This window comes from Lutra lutra, chromosome 5, assembly GCF_902655055.1.
Source record: "Lutra lutra chromosome 5, mLutLut1.2, whole genome shotgun sequence".
In the NCBI taxonomy this organism is placed as follows: domain Eukaryota; kingdom Metazoa; phylum Chordata; class Mammalia; order Carnivora; family Mustelidae; genus Lutra; species Lutra lutra.
In genome coordinates this window covers 123,022,813-123,037,580 of record NC_062282.1, presented here as the reverse complement: position 1 = coordinate 123,037,580, position 14,768 = coordinate 123,022,813, and positions in this window count along the sequence as shown.

Genomic DNA, 14,768 nt, shown 5'->3' with positions numbered 1-14,768 from the left:
GGGTCAGGCTCAGATTCCCATCCCGTAATCTCTTTGCTCTCCTTTCCAGTTGAGGTAAGCTAAGGCTTCTCACAGATTGCTGAGTAGAAAGCCCTGACATATTCTGTTGAATCCTTAGTGGGAAGTGGTAATTTGAGAAGTGGAAAATGATAGAGCTGGCTTCCTGTGGGTTCAAGAGGACCCCATAGTTAGAAGGGCCCCATGTTTGGTTCAACACTGTGCTGTCACTGTCTTGAAACTTATAATATTTTATTGACAAGTGGTCCCACATTTTTAATTTGCATTGGACCTTGCAAATAATGTAGCTACTCCTGCTCACAATTGCTTTTCTAGTCACATATTACACATTTTTTTCTCGCCTGACTGTAGGGTCAGTTTGAATGGGTTCTCTTTCTACCTCATGGTTTGCTTGTCTATAGACAGGTTGTCAACCAACCTGTCTATAGGTTGGTATCTATAGGTTGTCAGACAGGAAACTGTAAAAGCCAAAGAATCTGAACAATGCTTTTCAGAATAAATCTTAAACTGAGAGCCATAGTGATAGGTCAGGAGTCTATATGTCACATGGAAGAAGGAGATTTCCTTGGTGAAAGTGTAGTAGTGACTAGAACAGAATATAAGGCGCAGGATGAAGGCAGCATATCTATGAGTGGTCAACCACCATCCAGCTGACAGCAAGTCATATGGAGGAGGGGGAAATCCCTGCCAAAGTTGGTTATGGTAATGTCCTGGAATAAGCAATTACAGCAAGAAGTTTTATTAGCCTTTTTGCCTTCACATCAGTCCTTTACCAGGTTGGCAGGCAGCCATAGTATTTAGTGAATATTATATTGAAAAGATGGGGAATGTAGGGCAATCTCTACAACTATTTGTTTTATCTCTTGCAAAACTAAGCCTTTGCTAGGTGGTTATGCAGTCTGACCCATAAATTACTTAGCAGTTAAAGCATTTAAAAAATATTCCCATCTTTCCCAGCAGAGACTCAGTGTGTCTGCCTTTGCCTCAATAGTCAAGGCTACAGTGATAAGATTGTGTATCATATAATATCACCTGACCTTCTGGTCAGGTCTCTAATGACCAGAAACTCCTATCTCCTTGTGAGGCAGATGTCCATGAGCGGGACCACGATACTGAAGATGCAGGCCCAGGGTGCCTGCCTTGACATAGAGTAGCCTCAAAAGGCCCTCTCCCACCACTTCCAACATGTCAACTAGAAGAAGGGGAAGGCACCTGGAGATAGTGCACAAATTTCCATGTTGGGCTTCTGGACTCTTTTTCATGCACTGTGTGCTCAGTCTTTTCCTAAGTTAGGACTGCTATAACTAAGCCACTGCAAGCTAGTGCAACCACTTTGGAAAATAGTATGGAGGTTCCTCAAAAGTTAAAAATAGAACTGCCCTATGACTCAGCAATCACACTACTAGGTATTTACCCCAAAGATACAGATGTAGTGAAAAAAAGGGGCACCTGCATCCCATGTTCATAGCAGCAATGTCCAAACTGAGGAAGAAGCAGAGATGTCCTTCAACAGATAATGGATAAAGAAGATGTGTTGAACACAATGTCAAAAACTAATGATGTACTTACTATATGGTGACTGAACATAATAATAAAAAAATTAAAAAAAACAAAAAACACAGTTATGAACTGAAAATGCCCTCTGCTTGCTAACCTCATTCCCTAATAGCATCACTAACCTGTTCCCCAAGGCTGCCACATACTTTTAATTCTGGGGATTTTATGAGGAACCCTTGGAGATCTCTCTCTCTCTCTCTTTTATAAGAAAGGGAACTATCCAATATTCATACTCCATGAGCAAGTAGATCTCTAGATGAAATACTAAAATGTCTTTGTGTCTAAATAAAATAATTTAGCCCACAGTGGCTAAGGATATATTTAAATTTAATCTCATAAATTAGTTCTACTTCTTTGAGATTGTATGAAGTGCTTTTGGGGGAAGTATACATATTTTGTAAAATAAATACTTTCATATTTCAAGTCATTCTCTTCAACATTAGTTCCAAGAAACTTTTTTGAAATTTCATTTCATGGTCAATTTAGTATATAATGAATATTTTAAGGAGGGATTGGAGTGAATACCTTGGGCCATTGAAGACATGGATATGTTTTATACTTCATAGTTTCTACCTATTTAACCCTAATAACCCTAATAATAACTGTTAATAATCTTTAGGGACAGAGTGCCTGTATAAACTATCAAAATCTATGGGTTGCTACCTATATGGTAGTGACTGTGCTCCCCAGGCTCTTCCCCACTAGGGATCCCAGAATGGATTGCTACAAGGATCTTTCACATTATGACCCTTGATGAAGGATCTGTGCCATGGCTGATGCTTGGGCCCTCCACAGAGTCCAATTCCACCTGAAAGAGGGACAAGTTGCCTTAGGAGGAAGCTCCTTCCAGTCTAAATCTTTAACAATTTAGAAGCGACGTCTTTCTCTATATTTGGAGAACTGGGATACGTGTTTACTTAAAAACCTTCAAGATGTTCAATCCATCATGAAACACTTGTAAAAATGCTGAGAGACCTCTCACTATCTTCTTTTGAAGTGTATTTGTTTCCTATCACAGGTGTAATAAATTACTATATATCACTTGAAGATATAACAATACAAATTTATTATCTTACAATTTTGCTGGCCAGAAGTTCAAAATCAATTTCATTAGACTAAATCAAGGTATCAGCCAGATTGCTTCCTTCTAGAGGTTCTGTGGGAGAATCCATTTACTTGACTTTTCAAGCTTCTAGAAACTGCCTGTATTTCTTTGTCTTGTGGCCATTTTCTCTATCTTTAAAGCCAATAATGTAGCATTTTCAATTTCTCTTCCTATTCCTTTCTTTTGTCATGATATCACTGTCTTACTCTGACAACTCCTAGGTTCCCTCCTATGACAACTCTTAGAATTACACTGGGCCCATTCAGATAATCTAGAATAATTCTACCTTAAGATCCTTAATTTGGTCATATGTGCAAAGTCCCTTTTGCTGTGTAAAATAACAATCACAGGTTTTGGGGATCAGGAATTGACATCTCTGGTGGTAGGCATTATTTAGTCTACCACCTGAAAGCATAAATGTTGAAGCATGAATCTGATGACCTTGTTTGTGGTATGACTTTATTCAAAGTCTTTCAGAAATCATATCAGGAAAACTCCTTTTTTTCGGTAGAAATATTTTGTAAAATATTTCAGTATAAAACTACCCTATTTTGTTATTGCTAAACCGACAAGCAGTTTACAGTTTAATCACAGACTGCTTTACAAATGTGATTTTTAAACAGCCAATTATTTTGGATACATTTGGTATTTTGCTGTTCTGTGTTATGGCAATAAATTAACTTAATACACAGTTGTCATGTGCCATTTCTTAAAAGTTCTACTTTAGTCTAGCACTCATTAGAATTTCCTAATAAACACAGTAAAATGACTCCATCCTGTAATATTGTCAATTTACAATGAAGAAGTTACATACACACAAAACCCATGTAACCAGGCATAGGAATTCTGAGCATTGCTCTCTCTCTCTTTCTTGATCTATCTGTTTCTTGGAGACTACTTTCTGAGAAAGGCGAGCTGTAATACTGTGAGAAACATCACAGAGAGAACCATTTGCTGAGGAACTAATTCCTTCAGTTAAGGTTGCAAGGCCTGCCAACAGCCATGTAAGTGAGCTTGGAAACAGATCCTCCCCCAACTGGCCCTGAGGTAAATGCAGCCCCGGCAACACCTTCACTGCAGCATCAGGACTCACACAGCCTAACCTCTCCCAGGTCTCTGATTCACAGAGATCATGAGATAATACATGTTTGTTGTTTTCAGGCACTAGTTTTGGCAGTAGTTTATTACATAGCAATAGATAACTAATATGTCAGCCTTGAGCACGTTACACTCTTGTTTAAAAGAAAAAGCAGTAAACTACCCAGGTCTGCACTTTCAACTGTTGGATTTTGAGTACTTCTCGGAAGTCAGTAAAGGCATAGCTGGGAAAGAGGGTGGGGATTTGAGCCCAAGGCAAAGCTCTGTTTACCCTAAGAGTTTAAAAATCCAGGGTATATTTATGACACTGATAAGGGGGTTGCATTGAGAATATACTTGCCTGGAAATTTAATAGCCTTCTGGAAATGAACTCTTCCTAAGGACAGTTGTTCATTAGCCCAGCCCTAGCGTCAGAAAAGGAGTGAACACAGTTTGGGACTTCACTTAAATGAACTGCTTGATCTGAACAACACAAAACACAAAACAAAAACAAAAACAAAAGAGAATTCCAAGGATGCCTTAAGAAAAAACAAAACCAGCGTTTCTCGAAAGTGTACAAAAACTTCTGAGAGATGACATACTGACCACAAAGCAGCACTGCCTCACTCTCCGGGAGCATGGTGTGATGGTGCCATGGGGAAGGGCCCTTCCTGGCCTATTGGAGCAGCTAAAGTACCTCGGACCCTAGCAGGCATCAGTGTGAAATGGCACTGCCATCCCCCATCAGTGGGGATGGGCCCAGGGAGGGTCTTGCAGACATGAGTCATCCAGGCCACTGTAGACACCAGGGCCAGAGGAGGAAAGGAGGGAGTGACAGAGGCAACAATGAAGAGCTGAGGTGTCTGTTTATAAGCCCCTAGGAGAAGGAAGGCTAGAAAGTCCAGTCATGAAAGGAAGCCAAAATGGAGAATAATATACCATAAAGACTTTTTTTTTTAAAAAAGATTTCATTTATTTTTTTGATAGAGATCACAAGTAGGCAGAGAGAGAGGAAGGGAAGCGGGCTCCCTGCTGAGCAGAGAGCCCAATGGGGGCTCCATCCCAGGACCCTAGGATCATGACCTGAGCTGAAGGCAGAGGCTTTAACCCACTGAGACACTCAGGCATCCCCCTAAAGACTTTTTTTTAATCCATAGGCTGGGATGGCCTATGAAACAGCAGTTATATTCTTTGGGCTTCTGTGAATATTTGGTAATCCTAGTACAGCATCTGTTTGTAGCATGGGTTAATGATTACCCAAAGATCAGAATGCTCTGCCTTATGGCTAGTGGCAGGGCCACAGAGAGATTACTGTTTATTGTAAGAGATTATTTATAGAGCTCCAAGCCTGGGCATGGCACTACAAAACTAGATTAAAAATATTGTTGGAGAGTAGGAAAGGCTGGGGGAAAAGTAGTGTTCTTTTCTGAGATCAGAAATGCCTTTGCCAGTCTTTGGGGAGGCGCATTTTGACCCTGGCTGGAGCTTTCTACTGCGGTATTATAAAAGGAGGTAGGAATGGGGAGTTCAAAGAGAAGGGTACTGACTGAAGCCTGCAGAGCCCATAGTAAAAAACATCTACTCTCTCAGGACAGAGAATACTTAAAATTATGAGGAGATGCTTAATTATGTATAAATAGGCATGTTAAATCATGGAAATTCACAAGATCATAAGGATTAAATTTCTTAAGATATATCAGAATGCAGGAAAGTTCTACTTCTGTGTTGTAGGGATAATATCTTTAATAGGCATATCATAGGAGGTGAGACAGGACTCAGTTTAAGCCAAAGGTTGCTGTAGTAAAACGTTTTCATAGTGGCTTAGACTACAGGGGGAGAAATGTACAGCACCTTAGATTCCCATAATGATTACACGTGCTAGGATGCCTGGGTGGCTCAGTTGGTTAAGCATCTGCCTTTGGTTCAGGTCATGATCCCAGAGTCCTGGGATCGAGTCCCACATCAGTCTCCTTGCTCAGCAGGAAGCCTGCTTCTCCTTCTCCCTGCTTGTGTTCTCCCTCTCTTTCTGACAAATAAATAAAATAAAATAAATAAAATATTTGAAAGAATTATTACATATACTAATAGGAGGAGGAGGAATAAGAAGCCATTTTTAACACTAGGATAAGTCACATCCAAGAGGGGTGGAGCACAAATTATGGGAATAGCTACCAAATTAGCCAGCATTTCAAGGCACCATCCTAGAAGTAACTTTGAGGGCCATCCATACTAGTGGTTGATGATCAAGCCCTTCTCTAGTGCCATGTGTAATAAATGCATTGAACTGAGAGTTGGGAATATCAATCATTTTGTAACTGATTCATCTGTACCACTTTCCCCTGGGCATGTGACAACAGGAAAAGTCAAATCTTAGAAGTCCAGTTCTACTTAGTGAGCCATGTTAGATCTATTTTTTCCTGGTCCTTAAAGGTAAGACTTCATTCATGATGTTTTGATTTCTTGGTTCTCAAACTCCTGTGCAGTAAGCTGGTACTACTCGAAGTCTGGGCACAAGTTCCCTGCATCTCAACCATGTTAGGAGAAAGTTGGAAAAAAAAAATTCATAAACTCTTGCCTCCAATCTCCTTGTATTTTGATTCAGTAAGTTTGGATGTGGTCCAGGAATCTAAATTTTAGCGACCGTTATCTCCCTTCTCAAAGTGATGTGGGGACTATCGCTTGAGAAACGTAATTCTATGGTCTTTTCGACTGATGAATTCTGAGGAATAGTAGTGGGGAGAAGGCAACCTCCAGAAAAGGAAAATGCAGAGCGGAATGTTACCGGGGACCCTAATAACCTGTCTTTGAAACTGACTCATAGGCAGAATCCTGTTGCTAATGTCCTAGAACCCACAGTAAAGACAGGGTAAGTGGCGTCCACCCCTCCAGTTATTTATTCCCTGGAGATCCAAAAGGGAAATTTGACTTGAGGGATGAAAATGTTGCAGCAGATATATGCGGGAGCGTCAGCTCAGGGTTGGGTGACTCTGAGTCACAGGCTATGAAGTACGCCAGGAAGCTTTACTAAGGACCAGCACTGATAATTATTTTGAAAGTTATGATAATGGCTAATGTTCTTAAGCACTTATTTGTAAAGCACAGGCCTGGACAGTCTTATGTAATTCTTACAATAACCATATAATATCCGATGAGGGAAATTAGATTTAGTAATGCAACCAATTTTATTTAACTACTATGGGGACAAATTTGGCTTTTCATCTCAGTCTGACTTCAAAGCCTATGGGCTACCTCCTTAGTTACTCTGCCTCCCGAAGGGGTACGGTGAGGGAAGGGAGGGAATGGCTCTTCCAAAAGGCATTAACTTTTCACAAGTAAGGTTGCCAAAGACAGACAACGTTGATTATGCTACTTCTATCATCAAAACTCCTGCAAAGTTTTTACACAATCAGCTTACACATTTAGTTCCCAACCATTTACTGAAGGAGTCTCAGCATCTCTCAGAATCAAACCTAGAAAGAGGCTCAGTTTATTCCTTTTTAAAAAAGATTTTATTTATTTATTGGAAAGAGAGAGAGAGAGAGAATGCGAATGAGCAAGGTGAGAGGCAGAAGGAGAAGCAGACTTTCCGCTGAGCAGAGAGCCCAATGCAGGGCTCAGTCCTGGGACTTCAGGATCATGACCTGCGCCAAAAGCAGCTGCTTAACCAACTGAGCCACCCAGGCACCCCTCAGTTTATTCCAGTTTAAAAAAAAATCTCCATTTCTGGGGATAGAGAGTTTTTAGGAATATTACTTGGAGGAGTATAGCAAGAGTCCTAACTGAACCTAAACTCAATGCGCTTTAAAACTCTTGCTGTAATTGCTGTTCTTCATGCTGGCGAGGATGCGGAGAAAGGGGAACCCTCCTACACTGTTGGTGGGAATGCAAGCTGGTGCAACCACTCTGGAAAACAGCATGGAGGTTCCTCAAAAGGTTGAAAATAGAACTACCCTATGACCCTGCAATTGCACTACTGGGTATTTACCCTAAAGATACAAACGTAGTGATCCGAAGGGGCACGTGCACCCGAATGTTTATAGCAGCAATGTCTACAATAGCCAAACTATGGAAAGAACCTAGATGTCCATCTACAGATGAATGGATAAAGAAGATGTGGTATATATACACAATGGAATACTATGCAGCCATCAAAAGAAATGAAATCTTGCCATTTGCGACGATGTGGATGGAACTAGAGGGTATCATGCTTAGCGAAATAAGTCAATAGGAGAAAGACAACTATCATATGATCTCCCAGATATGAGGGAGAGGAGATGCAACATGGGGGGTTGAGGGGGTAGGAGAAGAGTAAATGAAACAAGATGGGATTGGGAGGGAGACAAACCATAAGTGACTCTTAATCTCACAAAACAAACTGAGGGTTGATGGGGGGAGGGGGTTGGGAGACGGGGGTGGGGTTATGGATATTGGGGAGGGTATGTGCTATGGTGAATGTTGTGAAGTGTGTAAACCTGGTGATTCGCAGACCTGTACCCCTGGGGATAAAAATATATGTTTATAAAGCTGTAAAAAAAAAAAAAAAAAAAAGAAAGGATGAATACCCAAGTTTTGTAGCAACATGGACGGGACTGGAAGAGATTATGCTGAGTGAAATAAGTCAAGCAGAGAGAGTCAATTATCATATGGTTTCACTTATTTGTGGAGCATAACAAATAGCATGGAGGACAAGGGGAGATGGAGAGGAGAAGGGAGTTGAGGGAAATTCGAAGGGGAGGTGAACCATGAGAGACTATGGACTCTGAAAAACGATCTGAGAATTTTGAAGGGGTGGGGGGTGGGAGGTTGGGGGCACCAGGTGGTGGGTATTGTAGAGGGCACGGATTGCATGGAGCACTGGGTGTGGTGCAAAAAATAATGAATATTGTTATGCTGAAAAAAAAATAAAAATTTAAATTAAAAAAAAAAAAAAAAAAAACTCTTGCTGTACAGGTCTACCACAGGCAGATTTTTATGAGAAAAGCAAGATCCCTGGGAAATAACTATTACAAGGAAGAAGAGAATCTGGCACATATCTGTGCCCAATAATATCATCAGTACTGGAGAGAAAGAGTCATTATTCATATAGAATAGTGTCTATTGCCCAGTCTGTCAGCCCCAAAGGACTCAGGTCAAGGCTAGAAAGAACCACGTAACATTTGAAAGAGCTTTTTCATCAAAAAGCCTGAAATCACTGGGAGTTCTGTGCTCATGTAATGGGGTATGACACACTGGCTGACTGGGGATTCTCTCCTACCTACTAAAGGACATACAGCACGGCATGGCTGCCACCCTGAAGGCACCCAGCAAACAGGTGGCTTCCATGATGTCAGCAACATTGGGCACTACATCATGTCTGGCACAGCAGAGAGGCTTTAGCCCGGCAGGGCACCTGCATAGCGCATATTTATTATCAGGATTTGTGCCAGAAAAAAAGACTTCATGAGATTTTGTATGCTTCAAGCCTGGGTAGCAGACTTTATCACTGAAAGCCAGAAATGGAACAAAAGAAGGGGGAAAAGCAATGATTGCATGTTATTTAAAAGAAGTCTGTGTTCCTTGTGAGATAATTTCAGAAATAATTAGGGGAGATTTTAAAGGATTCTAAAGATCCCAAATACTGAATAAAGGCAGATTACAATTAACATGTTATTCAGTCTCCCAGATGCCTCCTAATATTCCTTGGTTCTTCATATTTATGTCCTTGTGCTGAAGTAAATGCACAGTAAACCAGTGCTAACCTATGTCACCAACAGAATACTGTGGAAGTGATGATGTGTGACTTCTATGGTAACTTATAAAAGGCAGATTCTACCTTGGTTTCTTAGGCTGTTCACTCTGGGAGAAGCCAGACTCCATGTCTGAAGGACACTTAAGCAGCCTTGTGGAGAGGATCCCAGGGAGGGTAACTGGGACCTCTCACCAAAATTCAGTATCTTCCAGGGCGCCTGGGTGGCTCAGTCTAGTAAGTGTCTGACTTCTGTTCAGGTCGTGAGCATGGAGTCCTAGGATCGAGCCCTGCATTGGGCTCTACACTCAGCAGGGAGTCTGCTTCTCCCTCTCCCTTTGCCATTCCCCTGCTTGTGTTCTCTCTGTTTCTCTCTCAAATAAATAAATTAAATTAAATTTGAAAAATCAGCATTTGCCAGGGGTGCCTGGGTGGCTCAACTGGTTAAGCAGCCAACTCTTGGTTTTAGCTCAGATCATGATCTCAGGGTCCTGGGATGGAGTCCAAAGTGGACTCTCCCCTCAGTGGGAAGTATGCTTGGGATTCTCTCTCTCTCTCCCTCTCCCTCTCCCTGCTCATGTGTGTGTGCTTTCTCAGTCTCTCTCTAAAATTATGTATGTGATGGAAAAATGGAAATGGAGAAGCTTACAGAAGTAGCTTTTCTCCATCAGGATAGGTACTGAATTATATTAAAAGCATGGCCAGATGATCTCATTTGGTTAGGACTTGTGAAAGCAAGATTATTTATTACTTTTATCTTTGTTCACTGCATCTTATAGTTTTTCTTCTTATTTCTATTTCTTACCTTACTGTTTATCTCAAGAACTCTCATCTCTGTGGGACTAAAAACCCTCGATATCTGTAGCTGTAACTAAAACAGCTGGCTCATTCTATAGTTCTGAATCAGGCTTACATACTACACACCCCAAACAAAATACCTGTACCCCTTTCGTTCCCATGCAATGAAAGGTTCTCTGGCCACGAACCTCATAATTTCGCTACAGTATGAAATAGCAATTTTTAGAAATATAAAGAATTTCTAGAGAAAATGATATATTTAAGGATGGCTCAGGTCTAATTAATGCTATCATTATTCTATTTTTTAAAAAGATTTTATTTATTTATTTGAGAGAGAGAGAGCAAGAAGGGGAAAGCACAAGTGAGGGAAAGAGAGAAGCAGGCTCCCTGCCTGAGCTGTAGTTATATACAGAAAGAAAGTTCATAATTCTAGCTTTAGCTTCCAAATCAGCTAATTATTAACTTTGGACTAGCAATGTGAAAACTTCCTGCACAGGTCCCTTCATCTGAAAAAATACAAGAAAAAATAATAAATATCTTTTCAAGGTATTATGTGATGTCACAGAAAATGACTAAAATAATTTGTGACTATAAGTGGTTAAGTGGTTCGCTTCCATCCAAATTTCTGAGAAAGTTATCTTCATTTCTTATTTTTGTCTGTCAACAAATTAATTATGCAGCTTTCCAATAAGGTGGAAAGCAATCTATATTCTATATGACACTAAGCCACTGAAAGCTGTGATCAGTATCTGTAGACAATAATGAAGACAATATTTGTGCAATGACAGTAATAATGAGGAAGAGAGCTTCAAAAAGGCTTGTTAGAGTATTTTTGATTCTAGTATAATAAATTTCCCTCATGACTTGTTATATTTGTATTAATTACCGATTATACATAACCTTGTATATCCATATCTAGCTACATGGAAATTATATGCTTGGGGTCTGCACTCCATTTCATACCTGGAGAAGCTCAGATTCCTGGTCAGCCCACCCTTAGAATAGAATTGAGTGATAATTCTGTTAAAATTTCAAATTAGTGTTGAACAGAAACTTAGGAAGAGCAAATTGGCTTAAATATAGAGTCAAATAGATGTCACGATGACTCAGAAAACACCTGGATTTTGAACGGTGGTTTGTTAAGTAACTCTTCAGTAACCTGGGTTTTCTTACACATTTACGAGCTATTGCCCAATTAAAAGTAATCCAATCCAATCCAGCAAGTATTTATTGATTCCCACTTAAATGAAAAGCATTGTTACTTTGCTCTTATGGTTCTTGCCCTCAAGGTTTATAATCTAGAAAAAAAAAAAAAAGCAAGCACATAATTCAGAAATCAAGGGAAAATATGCCAAATGACTTAAAGGAGATCACCAGCAAAGTTCATTAGAGATGCTCATTCACACAGAAGGGAGCAGCTTGGATTTCAATAGAGAGTGATAATGTATACCTGAGAGGGTTTACTATCGGGATTAAGTAAAGTAATCTACAGAGGGCAATTGGGACACACTGAGTCTCAATAAATATTGCCATTACTGTTTTTATTCTTATAGCTGCTGCCACTTTTATTTTTACCAACATAGTTTGTTTATATAAGGGTAATCACATTTGCTCACTTAATCTGCACTTGTGATTCTGGTTTTCTGGGAATTTACTGCATCAGAGAACTGATCAAATCAAATACACTGCCAATTAATACAGAAGAATAGCATGGTGGATATTAAAGACCTCCAGTAGATGATTGGTAGCTGGTTATTGCTGTCCCTACTCTTCCCTGCAGTCCACAATCTCTTTTTAGCTTTGCTGGGATTTCCAAGAGAAGAAACTCACCTAGGGATGAAAGTAGCTTCCTTGGTTACCATAGAGATGTGGCTGTCACAATCACCCTACCTCTCTCCCCAAGTTCAGGAAATCCACTGGAAACTCCACTAGCATGTAAATCCACAGATCCCAAAGCCTCTGTGAAGAGCCATTGTTCAGCCACACAAGGGTCACACCGTCAGTCAATAGAAGACTGTCTGCTTTGTCTGTAACACCCAGTTTAAGCAACACTGAAGATCACGCTTTGATTTTTTTTTTAAAGATTTTATTTATTTGACAGAGAGAGATCACAAGTAGAGAGAGAGAGAGAGAGGAGGAAGCAGGCTCCCCGCCTAGCAGAGAGCCCGATGCGGGACTTGATCCCAGGACCCTGAGATCATGACCTGAGCTGAAGGCAGAGGCTTAACCCACTGAGCCACCCAGGCAGCCCACGCTTTGATTTTTTAATCATTCCAACTATACCTGACAGGCGCTTTTTCTCTTTCCTCTGTTAACCGCTCCCCTCTGTTTTTTTGTGGGGAAGGGGAACTTGACTGTTATTTACACATTGACATTTTTAATGTCCAGCTACCTTTCTGCATTTAAGGTGTGGCTATCCAAAAACCACTCTTCCTTTGTGGGCTGTGATGAATGCTACTATGTGTCTCACAGGGAAAAAGCACTGCTAGATTTCATCTTATCAGGCTGTTAGACCTTTGAAGATGCCCACCTATTTCTTTGTCTATATTCTACATAGATTCTAGCAAAAGTGATTCTCAACCAAGGTTTCTGAATGACTAGATTCAATGGTTGTTTTTTTTTTTTTTTCCTTTACTCTCCTGTTGTTGCACTTTCTTCAAATTCTATGTAAGATAATAAATTTGCCTAGTGAATCCCTGGTGAATCACTTCAGGAAAACTCTCAAGAACTTTTTGTCCCTCCCTTATTTATTATGATAATTACAAAGGTCATTGGTATCTTTTAATGACTTCCTTTGTGCATGTTCAGATTATGCAATGTATGTCTTAAACAAATATTCAGATTTTTTCCATTTGAAGGCAAAAAGGACATGTTCTGCACAGAAACAAGCAGATATACCAAAGTTTATATGGTCGTGTTTTAACCATATAATTGCATTGCTTTGATGGGAGGCAGTTCAGTGTGATGCAGGGAGAATACTAGAACTCATACTGAGGTGTGTTCTAGAAGGGCCACTCTTCAGTTGCATGACTTTAGAAAACCATTTTTAATCTATTGCAATTCCAGTGTTCTCATCTGGGAAATAAAGAGCTGCTTCCTCTGAATCCCAAAGCTGTCCATGAACTCTGAAATGCCACAAATCAAGCACACTGTGACCAGAAAAATAAAATTAACTGGAAAGTAGAATTTGACAATGCGGGTAAAATTATCTAGCATATACTAAAGAAAAGACAAGGTGGAGTACTTGATTTACTTACTTATTAAATACATATTAAACATTTACTATGTCCATGGCACTGGACTAAGTGGTGTGTGTGTGTTTCTGTTGAGTGTGATAGATGTCATAAAACGAGGCTTAGAGTCTAGTAGAGGGAGGTTGGGTGTGTACATGAGTACCTCTCTCTGACAAGGGCTCTCCATTTTTAGGAAATTAACTAGACAATCGAGCCGCAATTCATTTTATCTTTTAAGACAGCTCTTGATGTTCTGAGATAAATGTCTCAATCTGAAGTTACTTCAGAGTGAAATAATTTTACTGCATATCAGAACATCACAATTTGTAGGCAAAAGGCTTGCCAAATCCATAAGAATATGTGGGTGTGCTTGTTTAAGAAACATGTGATTAGGCCAGAAAATTCTTCCCCTGATCTGCCTTACCTGAAGACAAATAAGCCAATCCCAATCCTGACTGATAGTAATAATAATTTATAAAACAGGTGGTAGAGCTGAACAGAAAGATTAGAGAAAGGTGTTCATCAAATTCACAGTGGCATGCTTATACAAGAAAGCAGCAAGGAAATAGATGGTTGGTTTCTGGGACTGCTGGCTTCTGGTAGGTAATTTTTCAGCTTTGATTAATGATGTGACCAGGCAACAACGCCTAATCCCATAGAGCATATTAGAAATCCATATCTTTCTTCATACAGGCTCCTCCCGTCCAGAGTGCAAACTGTTTTCAGGGTCCTCATTTCTGAGGCAGCCAGACATATGAATACATTTTCTTAGTTTATGTTTAATTTTTCTTAAATGTTCAGTAATAGATTAAAAGCAATTTATAAATACAACTCTCCCTAATTTAGTATAGTAGTGCTAAGTGAATTTGTCACAGAAACAACCAGAAGATGATTTCAGGTGTATGTGGACATTTATTGTGCAGTTCATATATTAAGGTGAAAGGATGTGGGAGGAGGTACATGGCTATAGACATTGTCGTTTTAGGCATATGTGGAACACTGAAGACATTTTTTCCCCCCAGGAAGACAGGGACATGTTTTAGAAAGGTAATCTAGGATGAGAAACAAGAATGGGGAAATTACATTAAAATATGTTAACTTCAGGAGCACCTGGGTGGCTCAGTGGGTTAGGGCCTCTGCCTTCAGCTCAGGTCATGATCTCAGGGTCCTGGGATCGAGCCCCACACTGAGCTCTCTGCTCAGCGGGGAGCCTGCTTCCCCCTCCCTCTCTGCCTGCCTACTTGTGATTTCTCTC